Source organism: Hippopotamus amphibius, chromosome 6 (assembly GCF_030028045.1).
Source record: "Hippopotamus amphibius kiboko isolate mHipAmp2 chromosome 6, mHipAmp2.hap2, whole genome shotgun sequence".
In the NCBI taxonomy this organism is placed as follows: domain Eukaryota; kingdom Metazoa; phylum Chordata; class Mammalia; order Artiodactyla; family Hippopotamidae; genus Hippopotamus; species Hippopotamus amphibius.
This window is the reverse complement of record NC_080191.1, coordinates 150,561,659-150,576,810: the sequence shown is the minus strand read 5'-3', so window position 1 is coordinate 150,576,810 and position 15,152 is coordinate 150,561,659.

Here is a 15,152-nt window from a genome sequence, read left to right as displayed (position 1 = left end):
AGACTCAGCGTCCTGCTGATCACAGTGATGAGTTCTAGGGAAAGCATTAGAAACAAGATTGTTTAAGGGCAACCAAAATCAGAAACTGGAGGGAGTTTGAACCTTGGAAGAAAGAGGCCCCATGCACCAATGCAGATTGACAAAACTCAAATTGTTATCTTCTCATTCTGAATTCTGAAAATTCTAGGTGCACTGGTCTCCAATCTGTCTCCTCAATTCAGTGACACTGTTGGACTCTTTTTGGGTTTGCCTTCCTTACGCCAAAATCCAGGAATAATTTCCAGTCAGAGGTCAAGGCTGTGATAGGAATCACCTCATTTGATTTCCTTTCTTAGGGATCACAGACCTGTGTTACTGTTGCCCACTATCTAACAATAGTTGTTTTCTATAATTTTTCCACTTTCTAGTTGACAGCAAATGGTAACTCTAGCCCATCTCACACCCCCATGTCTGTAAATAGAAGTCTCACCTAGAATTTTAGATCCAGCAAAAATACCTTTTGAAAATGAAAGAAAAATAATACATTTTCACGTAAACGGAGGCTGAGAGAACTTGTTGCCAGCAGAATTTGCCACAGTACAAGATATGCTAAGGAATGTCTTCAGACTGAGGAAGTTGATACCAGATAGGAATTCAGATATACAGGAAGGAGTGGAGAATAATGTAAATATTATATGCATAGATAAATATAAAATATTAACTTATTTGTTTCCTTAAATTCTTCAAGTTATAGAACATGTAAAGGAAAGTAAAAACAGTGCGTTTTGAGGTTTATAACGCATTTAGAGGTAAATATGTGACACAGCATCTCAAAGGACAGTAATGGCGCAAATTGAATTTTACCAGTTTCTTACATAATATGTGAAGTGACATAATATTAATTCAAGAAGACTGTGATTAATTAAGGGTGCATGCTATAATCCCCAGAGGAAACACGCCAAAACCCAAAAAACAAAGCAAAACAAAACTCCACAAAGCTGTATTAGCTAAATGGCCCAGCAAAGAGATAATATGAGATATTAAAAATTTTGTTAACTCAAAAACAGACATAAAGGGAAGAACAAAGAAACAAGTAGCAAATAGAAGCAAATAGCACGATAGTAGATTTCATCTCAATTACATCAATAATTCAAATTTGGAGTTTATAGAATGCATAAAAAAGCAAACCCCAACTGTTTGCTGTCTACAAGAGATCCACTGTATAATAATGAAGACAGATTGAACATAGAGAGATGGAAATACACCAAACACTAAACACATGAAAGCCGGTATGCTATAGCAATGTCAGACAATATTGACTTCAAGACAAGAAGCAACGTCAGACTTAAAGAGGGTCATTTTATAATCACAAAAAGATCAATTCATCAAGAAGACATAATCCTAAAGTGAATACACTTAAGCATGATATTTCAAAATACATAAAGCAAAAATGAAGCAAAAATGGCCAGAATTAAAGAGAGTAATAGATAAATCCCCAAAGTAAAAGATTTTAATACTGCTCTCAGTAATTGGGAGAATAAGTAGAGAAAATATCAGTACAGGTCATCATATAAGATTTGCACAACAATATCAATCAACATGCTCTAAGTGACATTTACAAAACACTATATCGAATAGCTACAGAATATATGTTTCTTTCAAGAGCGTATGGGACTTGCACTAAGAAAAATCATATGCTGAACCATAATACAAATATTAACAAATTTCAAAGTTTTGAAATCATGCTCCCTGTCCACAACCAAATTAAATAAGAAAAAAGTAGCTGAACAATATGTGTAGTATGATACTATTTATGTTAAACAATATTAATCCAGCAAACCAATATATTGTAAATCTACAAAAAATATGCATGTACATGTATAAAAAAATAACTGGCAGAATTAGATCAAAAGTTACTTCTTAATGGGAGGAAGAGAATGGAAAGGGGGTTGAAGAGGGACATTCATGCTTTATTCATATGTATTTCTTTATTGTTGGATTATTTTTATTCATATATCACTTGTAGATGTACGATTGACAAAAATAAGTCTTATAAAGAATAAATATGTGAGGGCAGCCCCGAAAAGTTTTGAAATAGAAAAGTGAAGAAGGACCTGTCCTGTCACTACCAAAATGTTCCATATGGCTAAGGTACTGGAGTGCAGTTATATGCAGAAGTAGCAAGAGTTAATGGGATAAAGCCCAGTAACAGACTTATTACATATGAGATTTTAGTAGTTAATAAAGGTGGCATTCAAAATTTCTGGGCAAAGGATGTAATCTTTAAAAAATGAGGGTGTTAGAAAACTTGGTTAAATGCTTGGGGGGAAATAAGACACTATTGTAGCCATTAGTAGTGTCCTTCATAGACTTTTAGCACATGGTAGGATTGTATTTCCTCACCATCTTTGAAGTTAGGTGTGGCTTTGTGACCTGTTTTGGCAGTGAGATGTAAACTTAAGTAGCAGGTATCATTTCTAGGTAGAAGTAACGTGTGTCTGTCCTAGGCAGTCAATGTGCAATTCACCGTTTCCTTTCCTGCTGCTGCAGTGAGGACTGATGAAGTGCATGAGGAGGTAGCATCTCTATCAGACTGGCTTCTTGAGTGGCACCATGAGTGGAATACCCTCACTTGCCTGCATTGGACAGGAAGTACAAGGGAAAAGTACATTTTTATTATGTTGTCACTAGATATTTGGTGGGTTTGCCACCACAGCATAAACTGATTAATGTAAAAATTGATATCTAGAATTTTGGAGGAGATATTGTAAGACTCCCCTCACCAAATTTTTTACATTGGCTTGGAGGCTGAGAAGCAGGCAGGAAGAAAATTACTCCTGGAAGCTGGACTATTTCTCCATGCTCTGCAGTAGCAAAATTTATAAAACTATTGCTCACAATGTTGCGGATGACTGATTATGTATCTAATGAACTTTTTGTCCTAGGGCAAAAGAATGGAAAACAGAATGATAGTAGCAGGCTTTGGCTGACATCGCCTGAGTCTGGCAAAATATTACAGGAAGGTTAGCTCAGAAATTGCCACTTTGCAAGCAGAAATGAAATTCATAGATTCATAATGGAATTAAATTCTATAAATTTGTGGATTTGTAGGATAGAAGAGACAAATATTTCTCAACCTTAAGCAGATAAATGTGAAAACAAAAACAAATTTGAAAAACAAAAGCAATTTAAAACTCACCTTTGGTTTATTTATAATTGTCAAAAACTCAAATGCCCCTCAACTGGAGATTGGAGAACACACAAAGCTGGAAAACACACTATGGTGTCTCCATTCCGTAGAATACTACTTAGAAGGAACAAATGACTAATACATGTAACAAAACATGGATGAATCTCAAACCATTATACTAAATGAAAGAAGTTAGGCTCAAAAGGCTACATATTGTATGATTCGTTTATATGAAATATTTACAAAGGCAAAACAACAGGAACAGAAAACAGACCAATGATAGCCAGAAGTGGGGGTGAGGAGAAGACACAGAGGAATCTGGGGGGTTAATTCAACTTTCTTTGTTTTTATTATAGTGGTAGTTACATGAGAGTACACATTGGTCAAAACTCGAAGAGTTGTACACTAAAAAGGGTATATCTGAACATGTTTGTAAGATCAGGAGGAAGTTTGTTTTAATGATTACAAAGCTGAGCCAGGAGTGGATGACATAAGATGATCCTGGAGAAGATGGGAGAAATTAGCCTTGCTAAGGAGGAAAGACACTTTTTCCTCAGAGATCAGAAGACGATAATCATTTATTGAGCACGTATTATGTGCCAACTAGAGCCAATCTACTAAGCACCCTTGTATAGAGAGGAATACTTTATCTTGAATCCTTACAATATCCTCTGGAGGAAGTATTAGTTCCAGTTTGAGGAAACTGAAGATCAGAGAGATTAAATGACTTGCACAAGTAATGGACCTGAGCAGATCTGTCTGACTGTTAAGCCCTGGAGGCTTCCTCTGTGTAACGCAAGACATAGTATGAGTGATGGCAGAGATTTTCAGGTGGGAAAGGAAGTTGAGGAAATTATAATCAGAAGACTGTACTACAGGAGCATTCTAAAATTGGGCCATCTGTTGGCAGCACGGGGATGCGATGTACTGAAGTGAAGCTGAAGCCTTGAGTAGAGTGGAGAAAATTGGAGGAGGTTGTGAGGATTTTGACATTGTTCTAGTCTTTGTCCTTGTACCACAGGGATGAGACAGCATGCCATTCTTAGTTAACATTAAGAGGAAGAAATCCCTCTGCAAGATGCAAGAGACTCACAATACTCTTCATTTTGTGCAGATTATCATAAGAATGTGCAACTTGAGAGCCTCTTATTTTGCAAAGACAAATTGTTATCCATTCCCCAAGTCCCATTCATTTCTGTGTTCGGTTTATAAAAAGTATGTCATTGAAATTACAGTGTATTCCTGAGGGTGGGAGAGGAACTTTGAAGTATAAAAAGGAATTGTAATTTGCAGATGACTGTTGTACTGATCTCTGATGGATTGATTAACCTTGATTTTTCATAGCTTTTTAGGATATCAAAAAAGAACTGGAAAACATAAAATATAAAATCATAACTGCAAACCCCATATCCATAGCATTAATGAAACACAATCCAGATTCAGAGGGACCTTTTTTATGAAAACCACTTGACTAGATTGTAAAGCTCACGTCAGTCATCTTTGGTAAAGGTTCAAGTCATGAAACCTTGGATATCTTCATGGTGTTGAAAGTATTAGAAAAACTTTCATAAAGCAAAATTGAATCGATTCAAATAGTGTTAAAATAGGAGCCTTAGAAATCATCTAGTTCAACCTCTTCATTTTGCCTATGAGTAAAACAGTCTGGATTAAACCATTTGCTCTTAACTCATGAGAATTTGTTAACCAATTACAGCATACCTTAAGCAAAATTTGTGTTGCATCTAATACTCTTTTTTCATCCTTTCCTTTATTGTGCCTATAAGGTGACAGAATGAAGGGTATGAAAATTAAAAGACAAATTCCCTGTGAATAGCAATGGGTGATGGTATTTTAAAAGTACTATTACATGCATTGTATTTTCATTCACTTTTGAGGCAACATAGTACTGATATACTGAAGAGAACTTGGGTTAGAGGTCAGAAGACGGAGTTCTAATTCTGCTCACTCTTTTCGAGACTCAGTTTCCTCATTTTATGTCCTTGGTTCTCTAGAAAATAAAAATTCTACAGTTTCTGAAAAAAAATTACTAAAATAAATGACATTTTAGATGAATATATAGAAACGCTTCTTGTATGGTGCATGATTTTTTAAAAACTCGAATATTTTTGGGTCTCTGTCTTGGAATATGTTTATGAAGAAAACAAACACCCATCAGTCTTGAATGTTGCTGAGGTATTTGGAGAGAAATGTGTAAATCTGATAGCCTCTAGAGGTTTATTCTAGATCTATCATCTCAAGATTATGTCCCCAATGTAGTAGATGAAATATAGCTTAACACACAAGCTCTTATCATTGCAGAGTTTATTATCTATAGGTTCATGACATTTTACTGCACTACTATTGGTTCACACATGTGCTATAGCATCCCAGAGGTGGTATCAAGGCTGTAAATAGATGATCCTTTGAACTTTCATAAGAAAATAATTTAAGTAGACCTGCACTGAGTAGCTGAAATTGAGTATTTACTGTATTAGAACTGGTATATTGGTTAGAAGCAGAGTTCTGAAATCATATTTAAAAGTTTTCAAACAGAGATATCTTATGAAACAGAAAAAAATCTTTACACATAAAAGATTTTCCCTTTACACAGGAATGATAATGACAACACCACAGCTCTTTTACAGTCTCTCTGGGAGTTTTTCTCACCATGGCAGTTACAGAAGAATGAAAGCTTCATGCCTTGGGAAGTCTGCATTTTTATGTCTGGAGCTCTTCCATTAGGTCACACTGTTAAAGGCACAGCTCTTCCCTAAGGGTGACCTTTCCCACTTCATAGCAACCCCATTTATTCTGCCTGCAGCTGCTCTGTTCCCTTGTACTCCATGCAGACCAGCCTTATTAAAACAGGGTAAAAATGCTTTCTATGGAAAGTGCATCACTGTTGGTTTAACCGGTCACTATAAATATGAAAAATATAGTTCCTGTTTGGGGGGAAAAAGATAAAATATCTTAGAATTTGTATCTGGACATCTCCAGAAATGAATAGACATAAAATAAAGTAAAACTGCTAGCTTTTGCACCGCACATATGTTTGGCTTCCTCTGCTGTGGTGCAGGGGAAAGGTACAGAGATGATGCCACACTCCCTGGAGGATATGAAGGGAAATCTTGATGGACAAACTTCATTCTCATTTACTTGATTTATCCATAAGCCCAACAATGTGTGGATCCTCTCATAGAAGAAAGAGGGGCTAGAGAACATAGTGACGCTGAATTCTCCTCAATTTTCAGTTACTTTTATTTTTTCTCTTTTCTTTTTCAGTTGTTCAGGATCTCGAGGTATAAAACATCATTTTAACTTTCTTTAGTGGAATGTCAAAGCGAGTATCCTCCAACAGAGTGCTAGCTAGCTCTTTGCCCTCATAGCTCAGTCATGTAATTTTATCTGATCTTTCCCTTTTTTTTCCTGCTTAAAATCTGGGCTCTTTCTAGAAGCCTAGATCGGACTCACAGATATTAAACATTTAAAATATGTATATATTCCTCACTATCATGAAAACACCTTCCTGGCTTAAAATACATAGTAGAGGCTTTTCTTTTCTTTCTTGTTTTGTATGTGAAGATGGCAATTTGAACATGTCCCCCAGGTCCATATCAGTAGCAAACTACCTCTCCTGAGACAAGCAGCTGTTGAACCAACTGACTGGGGCCTGGAGGGTAGAAGCTAGGCCTTGGCTCTTCCAAGAGCAGATGGAAGGAAACAGAGAATTTTTTGTCCTTCTGGTCTTATGATGCCTCTGGAGACCAGTAGTGAAGAGATATGAAGTGCTTCTCAAAATGCTGTGAATCCTGAAGAGCGTTTGCCTTACAGAGACCCACAAATCCCCAGGAGGAAAGATGAGTGATGCTGGGAAAACCAGCTGGTCTCCCCCATCCATCAAGGAAGCCAAACATGTGGTATGGGTCTTTTCCAACAGCAAGGCCTGGGAAATGCTAACTTTTGCATATGAGGAGGCTGCAGGCATAAAGAAGTTCTTGTGATGCTTCCACACGTGGAACGGACAAAGCATTGGCTGGTACATGCTAGTCCCTTGTTATGGATAGTGTGGTCTGTGACCCTGTAACAGCAGTGTCCCCTGGCTGCTTAATAACAATGCAGAATCTCAGGCCCCAACCCAGATCTACTGGATCAGAACAGGATTTCAACAAGATTCCCAGGTGACATATAGGCACATTAAAGTTTGAGAAATCTGCATATGCAGAGACAGCTGCATCTCCCTTCACGGGTGGTATTATCACCACCTGGATTAGCAGCTGAACTCAAGTCCCACTGAGAAAATTACCCCCCCCCCCCACCTCAATGATGGTTCTGGTTCTTAGCCAAATACTGCTAAAGTGGTCTGATTAGCCCTTCAAGAGATAAAGTCATTTAAAAAATATTGAGAAATTTGATGTTTGAATCAAAAAGTTAATAGGTAATTTTAAAGAGAAAATGGTCATTGTTAAGACTCGAATGAGTGGTCTTGAAGACTAAGTGAAAAAAAAAAAGTCTCCAAGAAAAACATACCAAGAGATGGAAATAGTGATGGAAATCATAAGAAACAATAAAATCAGGAATCCTAAAATTCAAATTATGAGTTCTAGAGGAAGAAAAAAGAAGAGATAGAGAAGGAGAAATTATTTAATTTCACAAGCTATAGGAGAAAACATCCTACTTTGAAGTTAGACTAGAGTCTGTAAGGTTGAAGGGGTTTAGTAAATTACATGTAGGGTCTAGAAAGAAAGACAGATCAGACATATCATGATAAAATCTCTGGATTCTAAAATAAAGAGAGCATTTTACAAATTGCAGATGGAAAGAAAAAGTTGCTTACCAAGTAAAATAAATCAGATTGACACTGAACTTCTCTCATCAACAGGAAGCTAGTGGAGTTACAACTATGGACACCTCAAAGTATAGGATAATCCAGCCTAGACATCACCTGCTACAGAGGAGAAAGGATTTCTGCAGAGGTGCAGGATTTGAGAATGTAGCTCCACTTATCTTGTGTGAAGACGATGGATGAGATGAGATAAAATTTCATCAACAATGAATCCAAAGGAAGCTCCTATGATAGAAGAAGATGAAAAGGAAACATTTACAACTCGATGAATAGGTGGATGGGTAGCTGGATGGGTAGATAAAAAGAAAGATAGATAAGTAGATTTATCTAAATAGGAAATATATTTGCAGGGAAAATTTAGTAATAGTGTGACACCAAGAGTACTAAACCATCTCAGTAAGAAGTAGGGATTGATTGGCTAGGGATGTGTGGTGGGAAGTAACAGCATGCTAAATTTTTATCTTATGGGGTTGGAGAAAGAAGTAGCTGGGGATTATGACATCTATGTTGAGGGGAATGATTGGTATCTTGTTTTCATATTTTGGAAATGATATATGTTTTATTATGAGTATCTTTAAAAATATGGCAATGGTTGGTAAAGAAATATAGAAAATGAAATAAAACTCTAAATTAGGAGGGAACAAGTAAAGAAAGAACAGTAACTTAAAAATCAGAAAAAATAAGTAGAAGGACAGGGAAAGGGAGAAAATAGTGAAGTAAGCAGGAAACAAAGTAAGGTGAAAGGAGTAAAATCAATTATATCAGTTATCTAAATATGAACAGATCGAATTTTCTCATTTAAAGATAGAAATGACACTGAAAAACAGAAATTACAATTTTAAAAAAACTAGGTATATGTTGTTTATAAGAAACAGTGTAATAAAGAAGGTATAATGTAATAAAAAGAAAAAAGAGGTTGTTGAAGAGATACCAAGCAAATAAAACCTGAAAACAAGCAAAGGTACAAGATAGACTTATTTAGCTATATAAACATATTAAGGCATATTAAGACATAATGCCTGGAAAAACATACCATAAGCAAAGTTGATTGTCTGCTTATAGATAATAAAACATATTTAAAACAAATATATGATAGATAAAAAGTTATGTCTATTACACGAACTGGTATAAATTGATAACAAGAGAATAAATATCCCAATAGAAAAAAATAAGAATATTAAAATGCAGTTCATGAAGGAGCACATCTAAATGACTGTTAAACACTAAAAATGTGCTAAACGTCTCTAGTAGTAAGGAACATGCAAATTAAAAAAAGACAAAACCAATGAGCTATATACATTTTACATGCATTAGATTGGTAAACTTTAAAAGTAGTAACCCCAAATGTTAGTAAGTGTGAGAGGGTAAAGCTATATACATTGCTGATGGAAACATAAAAGCTTACCATCTTTTTCAAAAGCAATACAATGATAGATTTTAAATTTAAAAAATATGCACATATACTTTTGATTTAGCAATTTTACTCTTGGATAGCTATTCTGTAGAACCAAAGGGAAACATTAGTATGTATTATTACAGCATCCTTTCTAATGTTAAAAAAACAGATGTTAAGTAAATGCCCCTTGCTATGGGTATGTTTGAATACATTTTTAAAGAGAAGAACTTCTACTGTGGAAATTTTAAACATACATAAAAGTGGACAACATAATACAATGAACCCCTATAAATTCATCAAATCACATTGAAAATTATTCACATTTTTTTCCAATTTTATTTTATGTATCTACCCTCCAATTCTTTCTTCCTAGAATATCAGAAGATACATCATTTCACATATAAATACTTCAAATAAGAATTCTTTTAAAAATATCATTAGCAATTAATAGTAATTCTTTAATATCTAATATCACTAGTTCCTCTGATTCAAAAGTGTATTTTACAGTTATTTTGTTTGAATCAGAATCCATACAAGATCTACACATTGCATTTTGTTGGTATATTTCTCAAGTCTCTTTTCATCTATAAGCGTTCCCTCCCTCCTGTTTAATGCAATTTATTTGCTGAGAAAACTTGGTTGTTTTGTAGCATGTTCTACATTCTAGATTTAGCTGTTTGCTTCCTTGTGGTTTTATTTAACATACTACTTGATTCTTCACTTTATTTTTTCTTGCAAACCAATCAGCCATTAGATATGGATGGTCTACTAGATTTTAGTTAAATTATTTAGATAGAAATATTGCATAGGTGGTGCTAAATACTGCCTGTTACAGCACATTTGTAGGCATATAATGTCCAACTCTCCCATTTTCAGTGTTAACACTGATTAATGGCTTCACATGTTATTGGTCTGATCATCAGCCTAGTCTTTACCCAAAGGGTTTAGTATTCATCATTATTGACTAGATCCATTATTTCATTAGGTTTTCTGGTTTAACACATTTTTGTACATGTATATCATGAAATAATATTTTGCAACTATTACAAATAATAATAGCTAATGCTTTTATGGAGCATACTTTGAGTAACATTCTGTTCTAATCACTCTCTATCAATAAGCGGATGCAACTCAAGGGTGTTGTTCTTCAGGATTTTGTCAATTAGAAGGCATCTTCTCCCAATCCTACTGGAAAAAAAAAATGTCAAAGACCTTGTAATTGTTCACCCCATTCCAAAGATATTGGCTTAGACCAATAGCCATAGTTTCCCATTATTTTCTTTCTTTACTTAACAGTTGCTATACCTGGCTTCTAGAACTTACATACTGAAGACCTATGCTAAGCAGAACACAAGATTGAACAACAGAGCATATAACATAGCTGATGGTTCCCAATACTGAACTCTTATCTCAAATCCCAAGTTCAAATATCCAAATGCCAACTGTTTATTAGGTCTCAAACTTCACAGGTTCAGAAACTGCAGACAAAACTGTAAGCCTCATCTCTCTCCACCTCTAGCTTCTTTTTGTACCATTCTCCTCCTGATTTACTGCACTCTGCCACACTGGCCTTATATTTACTTGAAAACACCAACCTTGTGGCAAAGCCAGGGGCTTTCCACTGTCTTTTCTCTCTGTCCCAAGACTCTTCCCTCAGATATACACATGGCTAACTTCTTCACCTCATTCAGGTCTCAGTTCTAATGTCATGTCCTCAGTGGACGCTTCCCCGATTAACTCAAGCAGCCTTCTTCTCCAATTTTAATACCCCACTGAGTTTCATTTTATTTATAGCGCTTTCACTATTTGAATTTTTATCTTATTTATTTGTTATTGTCTGTCCCTCTCCACCATTTACATGCTCTATTAGAACAGGGACATTCTCTGTCTTCTTTACCATATATCTTTAGGCAAAAAGAAAATACTGTGTGGTACACAGTAACTACAGAGTATCAATTTTTTTCAATAAATCATTGAAAGATATAATTTTTCAGTGAGTGCAACACAACCAGTTTTTTAAAACTGTAGAACATATCACTATTTCTTGTGTTGAGCATGAAAGAAAGTAGTTGGGTTGTTTAAAGTCCATGTTATATAAATAGTATGGATCTTTAATCCCTAGATAAAAATTAAGGGTGGTAAAATGTGGCATAGGGGATTTGAAACCCACAAACGAAAAACTAGTTTCATATCTTCCGTTTCACTCTCACTCTGTGGTTTTCTCCAGTTATAACTTTAGCCTCACTTTAGTTTGTCTTCCCCATAGATCAGATTTATTAAGCTACCCAGTTATAGAATTATCCTTGTTTTCTAACAGCACCCAATTCACAGCAAAGCCCTACTCCCTTGGACCCTTTGCAAAATCACTCAACCAAAATCCAAGTCCTTTAATAAGCTCTTTCTGAGACTCCCTTACTGAGAACCCTAGGATTCCCCAAGATGTGTGTTCTCCCTTCAGGCAACCGGTAATAAACTCAGCTCAATTACTGTGTTCTTGGGTCTTTGGCTGGAGGACATTGTTACACCTGACAGCTTGTTACACCTGGTGGCAAGTGGTAAAATCTCATCCATACACAGGTAACCCCATATAAGGGAAATTCAAGGACTCCTCTTTGGGTTACTTGGCATAGCAGTGATACAGTATACACCTAAGCAGAGAGCTGCAGCTGCTAAGATATGCTGATAGAAATATCACATGTTCTTCCTCCAAAAGACCACAGCCCTGTGTCTGAGGGTAGTGGCACTGAGATTATAATGTGCATACGAATCGCCTAGAGATCTTGTTTAAAAAAAATACAGGTTCCTATTCAGTAGGTCGGGGTGGGATCTGACATTCTGCATTTTTAGCAAGTTCCAGAGTGATTCTAAACTTTGAGTGGCAAGTTTTTAAAGGACTTAGAGACTCCTATTCCCCTTTTTCCCTTAATGAGGATGCTCAGGTGACCACCAGATCAGTAAGTGTAAGTTGTGTCCTGAAATGATACACTTCTCCTACCCTTTCTTCCTATTTTGGGCCGAAGGGTAGAAAAAGATGGAAGCGTTTGTATTTAAATTAGCAGTATATCTGTGCTTGTGTTCCTATTCATTAAGCACAACCAAAAACAAAAAATATTTGAGACCGATCTGTAACAAGGTGTGTTACCTGAGTGTCTTTGTTTGGATTCCCCCAGAAGCAAACACTGAGACAAAGATTGAGTCAGTGGAGAGGTGGTCCCAGGAAATACCGGGAGGGAAGTAGGGAAGTAGGCAGGAAACAGAAGGAAGGCAGTAGAGAGGATGTTGTCAAGCAAGTTACAACTGTGGGTGAGGACTCTTGGAAGGTAATCCCATTAAGGAACTCTGGAAGTCTGCGCCTTCCACACCTTAGAATTACCTCGAGAAGGATGAGAATTCATTGGTCGAGGCTTGCTTCCAGGGGCATTAACTCCTATCCCTTTTGCTTAACCTTAATAGCAAGCCTGTTGGACTACCAAGGAGTGGGGGGAGGCAGATAAGGAGTGACACTTATTCACATCAAGCAGGCTTCAGATAGAGGGGAGCACTGAGAAGCTGTGGGGTGGGACTGGACAGCCACTGCTTCCTGAGCAGCAGGGCGGCAGCGGGGGCTTCACTAATACTCAGGTGAAAGTACTTCATCTACTACCGTCAAGAAATAGTAGATGTTTCCGATCAAGAGAAGAAATTGCCCGAAGCTAGCTCCTGTCATCAACAACCTTTTCCATGGAGAGTTGACAGCAGGACCTCCTGAGAGACCCTGAGGCATCATTTCAAATGGCTGAGACCTTGCGCTTCAGATAAAAGCTCTCTTCTCTTTATCCTCAGCCACCTGTCTCTCTGGTAATACCCATTCTGCAAATCTAACCAGGTGACCTCTACCGTGTTCTTTACACGCAGTCTATTGATCACTCTTGGTTCAGCAATTAACAGGATGATAATTCACACAGGCTCCTTCTTTTCCAGACTCCTTTCCCAAGACCACAATTGGAGAGGCATATGGTCTAAGACACAGTAATGAGCCTATCCACCAACAGTTCTTTCAAATGATCCCTCAGGTCATTAATCTCTTACAAAGCAATCCTCCCAGATTGTTCCCGAAATGCCCTTGAGTCGTTTAACATGATGCAGTGCTGCTCCCCTTGGGCACGTCCCCCGAGCCAGGGCTGCAGGGATTCGCTTGTTTTCACCTTAACCTCTCCTTCTGCTCAGATGCTGAGGATAGCTCAGAGCAGGAGAAAACTGGGCTCAGGCCACGGGGATTTCTAAGATGAGGCCAAGGAGGAGGGAGCAAGGGGTGGTGGGGGTTTTGTTTTTGGAAGAATAGCTGACCACTTATGCTCCCAGAAGCCTCCATGCCACAGACTTGGTTCCAGGACGTAGATCTACATCCACAGCACCGTCCACTGCCAAGGCCTAGGTTAGGCCAACAGCTACTAGTTTTACACTTGGTCCTATATAAGCATCTCAGGTTTTTGCTTTTTCCTTCTCCTTTGGGATAAAATTCATTCTTAGTGAGAAATCAGGAAAAGGGATCAATGAACTACTGTTCAAGTGTCTCACATACTGTTACATTTCCAAAGCTTCCAAAGCTCATGTTAGAAAGCTCCTGTTTTTGCTGCTCTAAATGAAAATGATATACTAATTATAACTCACAAGAGCGGTTAGGACTTGGTGATTTCACTAACAAGGGCCCAGGTTCAGCCCCTGGTTGGGGAACTGAGATCCCACAAGCCATGCTCTATGGCCAAAAAAGAACAAGACAGACAAACAAACAAACAAACAAAACATAACAACTCCAGCACAAATGTGGAACAGAAGATCTTTTTTCTCCATCATGGTGTTGCCATGAATTAGACTTCCAGATTCCTGTCACCCCTATGATTGTCACTCACTTGGTTGACCTAGAGATTTCCACAAGGTGGTCCTAGCTGCACATAACAAATCAAGCCTGGAGACTGAATCCTGAGTAGTCCCTGTGCCTTTTCCCAGTAGCCTTGTGCTGTGGGAGTAAAGATGCTTCGTTCTGTCGCTACTGTAGTTGCTCAGCACTCAAGACTGACCTGCCAGGATGTCACCTCCTGCACTGGATGGCCTTTCCCACATGCATACTTTCCCTCTCCCCATGCAGCTATCTACACAGAAAAGGGGGTGACCCAAAGAACTCTTTTTTTTTTTGCCCATCAAATACTAGTCACTGATATTTCTATTTGCTTTCATCCTCCTTTCAGATTTCTGAGCAGTCTCTGTGTCCAGGTATTTACCCCACAAACGTAGGTTTTGCCAGCACTGTTTTCTTACATATGTGGCTGGTGTATGCTATTCCCTTTACTTACAGAGTGTGACGAACCAAGTAGGCACACTTAGTAGTAACTCATCTGTGTCAACTAATTTCCATTCTCGTGTCTTCAAGAACATCCATATTACTACCTTTTTCACCAAAGTTTCCTTTATCCTTTTAAATGTACTCTGATTCATGTTCTTTCCCAACTTAAAATATTGAAACTTAGGAAAAAGCATTAACAAACATTTAATACAATAGATCCTTTCAGAGATGGGGATATTAAGGCCCAGACAATTTGTGACTAAGCAAATGCCAAAAGCCAGTGAGTGGCAGTGCTCAGACCTGAATCCGATATATCAGAGTTGTATCAAGTGCTGTTTCCTCAAAGAGAGAAACCCTGTGTGTTGTAAGCACCCGAATTTTTATCAACATAAGACGTCACATTCTGTTATTTATTTATCAGTGT